We start from the raw sequence: 11,376 nt of genomic DNA, 5'->3' as shown, positions 1-11,376 counted from the left end.
AAAAAAATACATTGTTATTGGGGCGCCTGACTGGCTCAGTTGGAAGAACCTGTGACCCTTGATCTCAGGGTCGTGACTCTTGATCTTGGGGTCCTGAGTTCGAGCCCCACGTTGGGCATAGTGATTACTTAAATAAAAACTTTTTAAAAAATACATTGTTATTAATAGTGAATTCATGCTCCCCTGCTCCCCTGGCTGTCTCAGCCCTTAGCAGGTGCGGAGAGGAACACTCCCGCTGCCCCCTCAGCATCACAGAACCCTGTCCCTTGGGCTCCCTGCTGCTTAAGGCAAGCCCAGTTCACTTCTGGATCTGCAACCAACATCTAGTGTGATGAGCCCCATTTTACAGTCAAGGAAACTGAGGCTGTGCAAGGCAAGGCAGTTTGCCTGAAAGCCATAACTGGTTGGTGGCAGAGCTGCAACTAGACTCCCAGTTCGACCCCCACTCTGCACGGACCCCCACCCCACCCCCATTCTGTGTGTGCTATGCTAAGGAGTTTGAGCCTCAGTCAACTCCCAGTCTGATTGGAATAATAATAATAGTAATGCCTACTTCCGGGAGTGACTGCAGGGATCCGCAGAGCCCGTGTATGTGAAAGAGCCCTATTGTAAAGTACTTGGTCTTAACTGCAGTGTCATCTGAGGCCACGTTCATGTGCAAAGTGGGTTCCTCACCTTTCGTTTTCAACAGAAACACCCAGACCTCTCTACCCCAGTCCACCCACAGAATTCTTTTATGTCTTTTTTTTTCTTTTATGCCTTTTTTTAAACCTAAAAATGGGCCATTGAAAGATCTGCTTTAAATATACCTACCTAGACAAGTACACAGTGGCCAGGTATTATTTGTTATTATTAAATAAGTATGTTAGTAGCAGCCATCAAGAGATGTGCCAGACACTTGGCTCAGTGTTTTGCACGTATTACGCACTGATTCTTGGGGCAGCTTCATGAAGTAGAAAGGAGTGTTATCTCCATTTTACACAGGGGGAAACTGAGGCCCACAGAGGCAGAGTAATTATTCGAAGTCATACTGCCAGGAAGTGTGCTGAGAGCTGGGATTAAATTCTAGGCTGTGGTCTTAACCACCTTGCTACCCTATAAAAGGTTTAGCATGGTTCCTAGAAGGTGGCACTGATGAACAGGGGGATGCATCCTACTTCTCCCTAAGAGCCCTTTGCTGGCTGCACAGCCCCACTGACTTTCCTTTGCCTGGGGATGTGAGTCTGCCCCCTACCCTCTGAGCCAGGGAAACTCTATCCTGAGGCTTTGCTCCTGGCACCTTCTATCTACTCCTTTCTCTCCTTCAAAATAGGGAAATGCCCTGGGGTGGGCATGGAAGTTAGGATAGGAAGTGGGCTGCCCTTCTCCTTGTCCTGCATCTCTCTCTCCATCCCCTACAGAAGCAGTTCTTTCCTTGCTGCTGTCACTGAAGAGGATGCCTTGGTGGAGGAGGGTGTGGATATTTATTTAATTTATGGAACTACCTGCCAGGTGCTATGGTAAGGACTGGGGATAAAGCAGACAACAAAAAGGGACTCAGTCCTGGGGCTGCCCTCCTGGAGCTTACAACTGAGTAGGGAAACAGACACGAATTAACTGAATTGATCTCATGAACAATTATGAGATTACAATTGTGTTAAATGCTAAGAAGACAAGCACAGGGTAAGTAAGAGGAAGTGGGGCTGAGAAATATTCTCTGAGAAAGAGCTCTGAGGGAATGCAGGCTACAGGATGGAGGGAAATGTGTTCTAGGCAGTGGGAATAGCACTTGCTAAGGTCCTGGAACACAGGGAACTGAGGGGAGGCCCGTGTGGCTGGAGCATGCAGGGGGAGAGAAAGAATCTGGTGAAGAAGGCAGGGGCCAGATCATGAAACCTTAAGAAGTGAAGTCATTGGAGGCTTTTCAGAAGACAGGTTATTAATGTGATCAGATGTAAATAAAGCATTTTGCATAGTGTCCCGCACAATGGTAGCTGGTAGAAGGCAAAAAAGCCCTCCCTTCATTTGGGATAGTCTCTGTATCTATAGATATACAGTCTCTGTATCTATAGATAACATTTTATCCCAATTTCTCCAGACATCAAGTGAATGAATGCTCAAGTTATTTATTATCATTATTCATAGTGATAGTAGTACTCCTAATTTGCTTCCCCTGAATTGCCTAAGGAGATAATTTTTTTAAAAGATTGATTGATTGATTGACTGATTGATTTGAGAGAGTACATGCATGGGCACGGGGAGGGGCAGGGGAGAGGGAGAAGCAGACTCCCTGCTGAGCAGGGAGCTGGACACAGGGCTAGATCTCAGGATCCTGAGATCATGACCTAGCTGAAATTAAGAGTCAGAGGCTTAACCAACTGAGCCACCCAGGTGCCCTGGAGATCATTTTTAAAAGGTGAAAGACATGGTTAAGAAAACACAGCCCTGGGCGCCTGGGTGGCTCAGTCATTAAGCGCCTGCCTTCGGCTCAGTTCGTAATCCCAGGGTCCTGATACCAAGCCCTACATCGGGCTCCCTGCTCCGCGGGAAGCCTGCTTCTCCCTCTCCCACTCCCCTTGTGTTCCCTCTCTCGCTGTGTCTCTCTGGGTCAAATAAATAAATAAAATCTTAAAAAAAAAAGAAAACACAGCCCTGGGGCGCCTGGGTACCTCAGTCAGAAGAACACAGGACTCTTGATCTCCACTTTTTTTTTTTATTTTAAGATTTTATTTATGTATTTGACACAGAGAGAGCACAAGCAAGGAGAGTGGCAGGCAGAGGGAGAGGGAGAAGGAAACTCCTTGCTGAGCAGGGAGCCCGATGTGGGGCTCGATCCCAGGACCCTGGGATCATGACCTGAGCCGAAGGCAGCGGCTTAACCAACTGAGACACCCAGACGCCCCCTGATCTCCAGTTTTGACTTTGAGTTCCACATTGGGTGTAGAGATTACATAAACAAACTTTAAAAAAAAAAAAGGAAAGAACACAGCACTACTGTCCCCGCCCTCAAAGTGGCCCTTGTGAGAAGAGCCTCCACTGCAAAATAGTCTGTGATCTGTCTTTGGCTTTTGACTTGGGTCCCAGGCCTAAACTATTGATTGCTTTCCTCATCCTGAGCCTTAAACAGACAGCATGCCTTACTCTTGAATGTCCCTCCATATATATTTAAGTTTTTTATTTATTTAAGTAGTCTCTAAACCTGAGGTCAAGAGTCACACACTCTTCTGACAGTGAGCCAGCCAGGTGCCCCTCCTCCATATTTTGTGGTGATCATGCAATGAGGTATTCACCCATACTTGATAGGTTTCTACTTTTTGGAAGTTCTTTGAATAAGTCTTGCTTCAGCCACTTGCTATCTGGTAGAACAGCCTCGCCTGTCCAGATGTGGTCTGGTGAGTGTCCAAAGGGATGACGCATGCCCTCATGTTTGTCCTCATGCACACGGCACGAACTTGAGTCTAGAGATCTCCCTGAAGAAACATCACCTGGGATGGTGGGTGATGGCGACAGCAACAAGCAACTAGGCCGTGTTTACCTTTTAAATGTCTAGGCCCCAGCGCCCATTCTGGTCCCATCCTCGGGGCCTCCAGGAAACCTCTTGCCCACCTCCCAAGTTCTAGGGTGCCCACCCGAAGTTCTTGTCTGCTACACCCAGGCAGATGCCTAAAGAATCTTAGATGATAGAGGCATAGTCCCCCTACTCCAGTACCACCCTCTGCTTGAAACCTCCACACAGGTCACTCTCAGTGCCAAACCCAAAGCCCTGGAGGTACGTGGGGAGCACGTTAAGGCCACGTTATGTTCATATGTGTAACATTTAGTCCTTTGCTTGGTCGACCCACGTGAACAAAATGTCCATGTCAACCTGTATGACTCTGCCATTCTTTGTAACTGCTTCACAGAATCCCACGGTATGAACGGGCTGCAATTTATTGCACAGTTGATCCTGTTAGTGGACAATTCATTGGCTTACAGGTTTTTCCCATTACAATCCTGGTTACCAAGAACATTCCTCTACATTCCTCCTCATATGTATGTACATTTCCAGTTTTTACAGTTACCATTCAATTGTCCAAGATGACTATATAACAATTTATTAATTACTTGTATAATTCTCCAACATTTTATTATGGAAAATATTCTAAGACTCAGCCAAGTTGAAAGAACTTATGGGGAACCCCCTTAGACCTCCTACCCATATTTTGCCATTGACATTTTATACATCTCTCCATCCATCCATTCATCCATCCATCCATCCATCTATCCATCTTATCTTTTGAAGCATTTCAAAGGAAATTGCAGACATCAGTACACTTCCTTCTGAACATTTCAACATGCATTTCATTAACTAGAGTTTAATATTTGTTTATACTTTTTTGTCTTCAATGTAAAATTTACATAAAAGACACAAACAAATCTTAACTGTACATTTACTGAACATTCATACATGCATACACACACTGTGTGTGCTCCCCGTGTACCCAAACCCCTATCAAGATATAGAACATCATCATCACCCTGGAAAGTTCTATTGTTCCTTCCAGGCAATCTCTGCCCCAACTACTACAAAGATAATTAGTGTTCTAATTTTTTCCACCACTGACTGCCTATTCTAGATCTTTATATTTTTTAATGGGGGGGGGATGGGGGACACTCCCCACGTACACATTTTTTCTGCCTTCTTTTATTTTAATGGGAGGAAAACAAAAATCTCATCTCCTCTCCAGTGCCTAAAGGAATGTATTTCTTTCTGACCAGATAAGTTCTATTCCTCCTTTCAGTTCCAATAAGCAATTAACTTCTCATTCCCTGGGACACATGTATTTAGGCTCTGAGCTACCTGAGTGCAGGGACTACATTTATCCCCACAGTAAGTGCTCAATAAACGTTTCTTCCCTTGAAACCCTTGCTTATTATCTATCTTTCTCTCACTTTCAGACAAACCATAAAGTACCGGTGGGCCTTCCTTTATTTTTGGAAGCTTAGGTTTGACTGCTCAGGGAGGTAGGATGGTAAAGGGAAGATCAGCAGCCTGATCTCATTCTTCCATCAACCCACTGAGTGACCCTGTGCAAATATTTTCCCCAGTCTGGGCACTGGCTTCCCACACTGTCAAATGAGGAAGATGGTACAGTGTGGAATGGAGCCAAAAACCTTGGTATCATTTTTCACTCCCTTCTCTCACACAGGATCTGTCAGCACATCTGAAAGTTTTTCCTTCAACTCTGATTCCAAATCTGACCCTCACCACCCTTCTTTTGCCAGTGCCTTGTACAAGCTACCATCCTTACTCCACTAGAATCTTGCATCAACCCCTCTTACTGGGCTCTCTGCTTCCAACCTTGCCCACTCCTGTCTCCTCTTCCTGAGCAGACTGGTCTTTGTTCAAAGATCTCCCACGACTCCCCATCTCACTCAGGGCAAAAGCCTAAGTCTTTCCAATGGCCCACAAGGGCCTCTATGACCTCGACCCAATCCCACCTTCTACTGTCTTCAGTTCTCACCAGTGACCTCTGCTTTTTCTTGAACACACCACGCACACTCTGACCTCAGGGCCTCTGCAGTTACCCCTCTACTTGGAATTCTTCCCCCCAGACATTTTCATGGCTCATTTCTTCACTTCCTTCAGGTCTTTCCTCAGATAACACTTTATTAAAGATGCCTTCCCTAGCCTGCCTATTAAAGAGCAAGCCCCCACCCTCCTCCCCCAGCACTCCCCATCCTCACGATCATCCAATGTGCTATGTATTTACTTACTTATTGCCGCCTGTCTACCTGACTACAATGTAAGTTCCACAAGGGACAGCTCATCTATCTGTTTTGACTGCAGCTATATTTTGTTCACTGTGCACCTACCTTAGGGCCTAGCTCATAATAGGTGCTCAGTAAATATTTGTTGGTGAGTCAGGGAACATGGGCTTGGGACTTAGCTCTAGCGATGATCTTTTCTATCTAAGGCTTGGATTCCTCCCTTAAAAAAAGCTCCCAATCTTTTCCTCATTGTATTGTTGTGAAAAGTTAAATGGTACAGGAAACACATGTTACAGAGTTGCCTGGCTGACAGTACAGAAGCCCTGTGGCTTAGGGCACGGCTTCTGACACCTGAGTGACCTGCCGCGAGGTTCCCTGGCCCTTCTAGTACCTGCTTCAGAAGTTTCCTTAAGGTTATACAAAAGCCCCATGGAAGGTGCTTCACACAGTGTCTGATACAGTAATAGTAACCATTGTTGAGGGACTGGAAAAGAAGGATTCTACTTCTTGGATTCACTCTGGATCTGGACTCTGCCTCCTCTTTTGTTTTGGGATAAACAGACCTGTCCAGACCTGTCCTTATCTCCTCTGGGCAGGCCCTCTCCCACCAAGCTTCAGGAAGTCCTTATACACACAGTTTGTAGATAACCCTGCCGGCAGGCTGGCCTTCGGAAGGTGATTACTGAGTCATGCTGACCTGGGGGGTAGTGAGAGAAGGTAGGGTGACAAGCCCAAGACCCCCAGGCTTCCCCTTGATTGTTATGTTGATGCCCATGTCCAGGGCCAGTCAGAGGTGGACGACTTAGTCTGCTTAACTTCCATTCACCTTTCAGGTCTACCCACAGCTGGCTTACCCCCACCAGACGCTTGCCCCCCCCCCCCGCACTGAACCTGCTCACCAACCGCCCCTCCTTCCTAGCTTCATACTGCCCTTCAGCGACTCTTCAAATCCAGTGTGTCTCCCCCGTTAGATTGTGAGCTGCATGGGGGCAGAGCAGTAATCTGTCTAGATCACCGCGTGGCCCCAGCACCTAGCACAGGGCCTGGCATACAGAAGGTGGTCAATAAATATCTGCTGCCCGGAGGACCAAAGGGACTTTCCCATCTTTCAGATAATAAAAGTGGTCTAGAAGAGAAAGTTCCCCTGGCAGCCCCTCCCAGGTTACACCCAGGTCTCTTCTCAGCACCCTGCAGCGATTTGCATTGCAGTCCTAAAGCAGGGCTAGGCCAGGCATTCATTTTATAATTGTCCTGAGGAGAAAAACAAAACAGACAATAGAGATCCGAGGCCTCATTTTCTCAGGCAAAGAGATTCCTACCTTGAATTTGAAATAAGGGGCGAGAGATTCCCCAAAGGTGGAGGCATTATCACCCCCACCCTCAAAACTAGGAACTGCCCAAAGGGCCCTTTAAAAAACAAATTTCTAGGGGAGGCAGTTTAAAAGTCCATTGGAGCTTAGGCCAAGGATCTTAAAAAGGTGTAACCTTTACCCCAGGAATTCCACTTGTAGAATTTATGTCAAAGAAAAATCTTGAGATTAAGGGAGACTTTTGAATGGGTAAGCAAGTTCTTCACCACCTCCCATGCAAAAGTCAAGAGAACTGAAATTGTCCTAGGAGTCCAACAATAGAGGGCTGTTTACATTAATGTGCAGATACAAGGATAGAAAACTGAAAGAGGAATCGACTCCTCTCCCCATGGCTTCCAGCAAGCTCAGAGCCAATTTGAAAACCAATCAATAATCTCTCCACTGCTCCATATGTTGGTGAGTTTGCGCCCTACCTGGTCCTGATTTACCTTTTTTTTTTTTTTTAATCCTCCTACTTTAAGTGGCTCATTTCTTCAGCCAGTAACAGTCTTCCAACAGGGGAGTTTTTGTCTGGTTCACTGCTCTGTCCCAGCACCCAGCATGATGCTCACTAAAGACATGTTGCATGAATGGACACATATATCCACAGGGTTGACTTAAAATCTTGGCCAATTTGGCAACTCCTATCCAAACGAAAGGTGGCAACCCAGCAATTCCATTCTAAGATCCAGTAACGCCGTTCTTAAGATACCTGTATACATGGATACCTGTGTATGTGAAAAGGCAAGATGCTAAATAGTGTAAGAGTGTATATATATATATATGAGTCCATGGTTCGAAGCAAAAATAACAGAGAAAATAAGTGTAGGCCATTCCAGAATGATCCTGAGAGCACATATGGGAAGTTCCAATCTCACTCAGTCGTGGGACCTTGAATAGCACCTTTCCTCTATCAGCCCCATCCCCCCTCCCACAAAAAAACAAGGATAAGAGTTAAGACCTCCTGGGGGGCTTACTGAGAGGATTAAGGAAGAAAATGCATGTAAATGCCCAGCACTTCTACAGTTAGTACTGAAAGATATATTAAAATAGAAATTTATTTCCCTTGTGACAGGATGGGAACAAAGATCATTTAACTTCTTTTGACCCCTTTAAAATTTATTCTGTAAGTAAACTCAAATTTACGAAAGAGTTGCAAGAATACCCGTTATACTCTACCCAGAGTCAATAATTGTTAACCTTTGCCGTGTTTGTGCTATTTATCTCCTCTTCAATTTTTATTTCTTCAACCATTTTATCCCCCTTTACCTTAAATACTTTCAGCATGTAATTCTGAAGAACAAAGACATTTTACTACATAAGCAAAGTACAATGATCAAATTCAGGAAAGTGAACATTGATACAATATCATTATCTAGTTTACAGTCATGTTCAGATTTCATCAGTTGTCCCAGTAATGGGGTGCCTGGGTGGTTCAGGCGGTTGAGTGTCTGCCTTTGGCTCAGGCCGTGATCCCAGGTTCCTGGGATCAAGCCCTGCGTGGGGACTCCCTGCTTGTCAGGGGAATCTTCTCTCTCTAAAGTCTTTTTTCTTTTTCTTTTTTTTTTAAGATTTTATTTATTTATTTGACAGAGAGAGAGACAGCGAGAAAGGGAACACAAGCAGGGGGAGAGGGTGACGGAGAAGCAGGCTTCCTGCTGAGCAGGGAGCCCCATGCGGGGCCCGATCCCAGGACCCTGGGATCATGACCAGAGCCGAAGTCAACACTTAACGACTGAGCCACCCTGGCGCCCCCTCTCTCTAAAGTCTTTAAAAAAATTGTTCCAATAATGTCCTTTTTTAAAATTGTGGTTAAAAAAAAAATAAGACCCACATAATATTTACCGTCTTAACCATTTTCCAAGCATACAGTTCAGTAGTTTTTTTATTTATTTTTTATTTTTTATTTTTTTAAAAGATTTTATTTATTTATTTGACAGAGAGAGAGAGAGGGAACACAAGCAGGGGGAGTGGGAGAGGGAGAAGCAGGCTTCCCGCTGTGCAGGGAGCCCGATGTACCTGGGATGCTTAAGGACTGAGCCACCCAGGCGCCCCAGTTCAGTAGTGTTAAGCATATTCACGTTGTTGTGCCAATAATATATTTTATGATAATTGTTTACCTCCATCCAAGACCACACATTACATTTAGTTATCTTGTCTATTTTAGTTTCTTTTAATCTGGAGCAATTCCCCAGCCTTCCTTTGTTGATGACTTCTATAACAGGTGTTTTTGAAAAGTGTAGGCCAACTGTAATTTTGCATTTGTCTATGTGCTTTTATAATAAAGGAGCTAGTATTGAAGGTATGATGAGGATAATAATAAATGGAAACACGAAAATGTCCATAGTATATTCCCCCCCAGTGTTTGGTAGGAGGAGGATCTGGAATCTATCCCTTCTGTTATAATGCCCTTGGGCAACACACCAGATCCTCAGGGGTGATAGAAACGTTCTGCATCTCACATCAATCTCAGTATCTCATCAATGTCAGTATCTCACTTTGCAAGATAAGATCTGTATATTGAGGGATCTCTCTGTATTATTTCTTACTACTGTACATGAATCTACAATTATCTCAATCAAAAATTTAATTTTTTTAAATGCTTTTTGGCATTTCAGAGCATGAAGAGCCAACCTTTCTCTGGGGAAGAACTTGGCCCCTTGGTGAAATTCCCAGCGGGAATCCTTGTGCCTGAGAAAAGACTTCTTAATGAGCTCCTTTCACTTGCAGGGGAGGGGGAGGGGGCCCTCTTTTGCCCTCCACAGGGACATTTTAAAGTGAATGAAGGGAGCAAGGTCCCTCATTAAGGCTGAAATGGGAGCTGCTGGGGGCGGGGGTTCTCTAGAAAGGAGGCCTGGCCCCAGGTCTGCATTTCCTGCGACAAAGTTATCGCATTAACAATAATCACCACTCCTTCCTTCATCCTAGAAATGGACTGTGAAGGAAAACATTGGAAAGACCTTTTTACCTATTGTTTTCGTTAACTGACAAGTTCTTAATAAAACTGAAAAACTGTAAAGACCTAAATAGGCAACCATGGGGATTAGTTATGGGCATTATATTCTGGCTCAGTAGAATAGTATGCAGGCTCTTATGATCATGTTTGCATAGCGTTTATAGTTGAAGCCAAGACTGGAGTTGTCTGAGATTTTGAGGTTTCTTTTAGAGGACTTGGGATTACCCTCAAGGTTGAGGAGTGCTGCTGGGTTGGAAGGAGAGTGAGTTGCTCTTAAGTGCCTCATCCAGGGAAATGAACCTGCCACCAGACCCCTATTCAGGGTGAAATGCTAATTTCTGGTTGTTCTCTGAGAGATCAGTCATGGTCCCTACCTAGGAAAGTTGGCCATTCTCTTGCTATTTAGAACCCAAATAGTCTGAACATAACATTCCTTGACACTTCCAGGAATTTCTCAAAAAGAAATAATCAGATGTGGGGAAAAATGTGTACAGGGATGCTTATTGCTATATTCTTTCTATAAGATTGAAAAACTGGAATAATAATAGCAAGCATTTATTGAGCACTTAACATGCACCAGTTGCTGGACTAAGTGTTTTACGAGCATTGTCTAATATCGTCCTTTCAAGTAGGTTCTATTATTGTCTCAATTTTTACAAATGAAAAAAGAAATGGAGGCACAAAAAGCTTAGTAATTTGCCCAAGACAACATTATTAGTAAGTGAGGGAGACAGATGGGCAAATGACAGCAATAACACAATGTGATAAACATTAAAATAGAAATAATATGAGCAACAATAGGTAGATGGTTCAAAGTATTATCATTATACATGCTGTCTATTCGGGTCTTCAAATAAAGCCTGGCACACGGTGAGCATCTAAAAATTGTTGTTATTATTTATACTTCAAACTTGAATGTGCCCAGGAATCACCTGGAGATCTTGTTAAAATGCAGATCCTGAATCAACAGGTCTGGGTGGGTGGGTGCTACAAGTCTGCATTTCTAACAAATTCCCAGATGGTGTCCGTGTCCTTTAAGGACCACACTCTGTCTATCAGAGATTAAATAGGTTGGGGAAGGAGGAAAGCCCTGAATATGTAAAAACAAAACAAATCACAGAAACCCCAAGGACCTGTGACATGGAAGAAACTAGAAGGCAAGATAGTCACTGTGTTACTACAGTGTTGGACAGCAGCTTCCAGTGAATTTCTTTCTCTTTCTCTCTTTTCTGTCACATGGACTAATTAAATTCCACAAATATTTATTATGTGCTTCAGCACCAGTCACTGTGGGAGCAGAAATGAAGGAAATCCACTGGTTTCCTCAAGGAATTTTTTTTT

Source organism: Leptonychotes weddellii, chromosome 10 (assembly GCF_054177405.1).
Source record: "Leptonychotes weddellii isolate Sample4059 chromosome 10, ASM5417740v2, whole genome shotgun sequence".
In the NCBI taxonomy this organism is placed as follows: domain Eukaryota; kingdom Metazoa; phylum Chordata; class Mammalia; order Carnivora; family Phocidae; genus Leptonychotes; species Leptonychotes weddellii.
The sequence above is the reverse complement of the archived record's forward strand: the minus strand, read 5'-3'. Positions refer to the sequence as shown.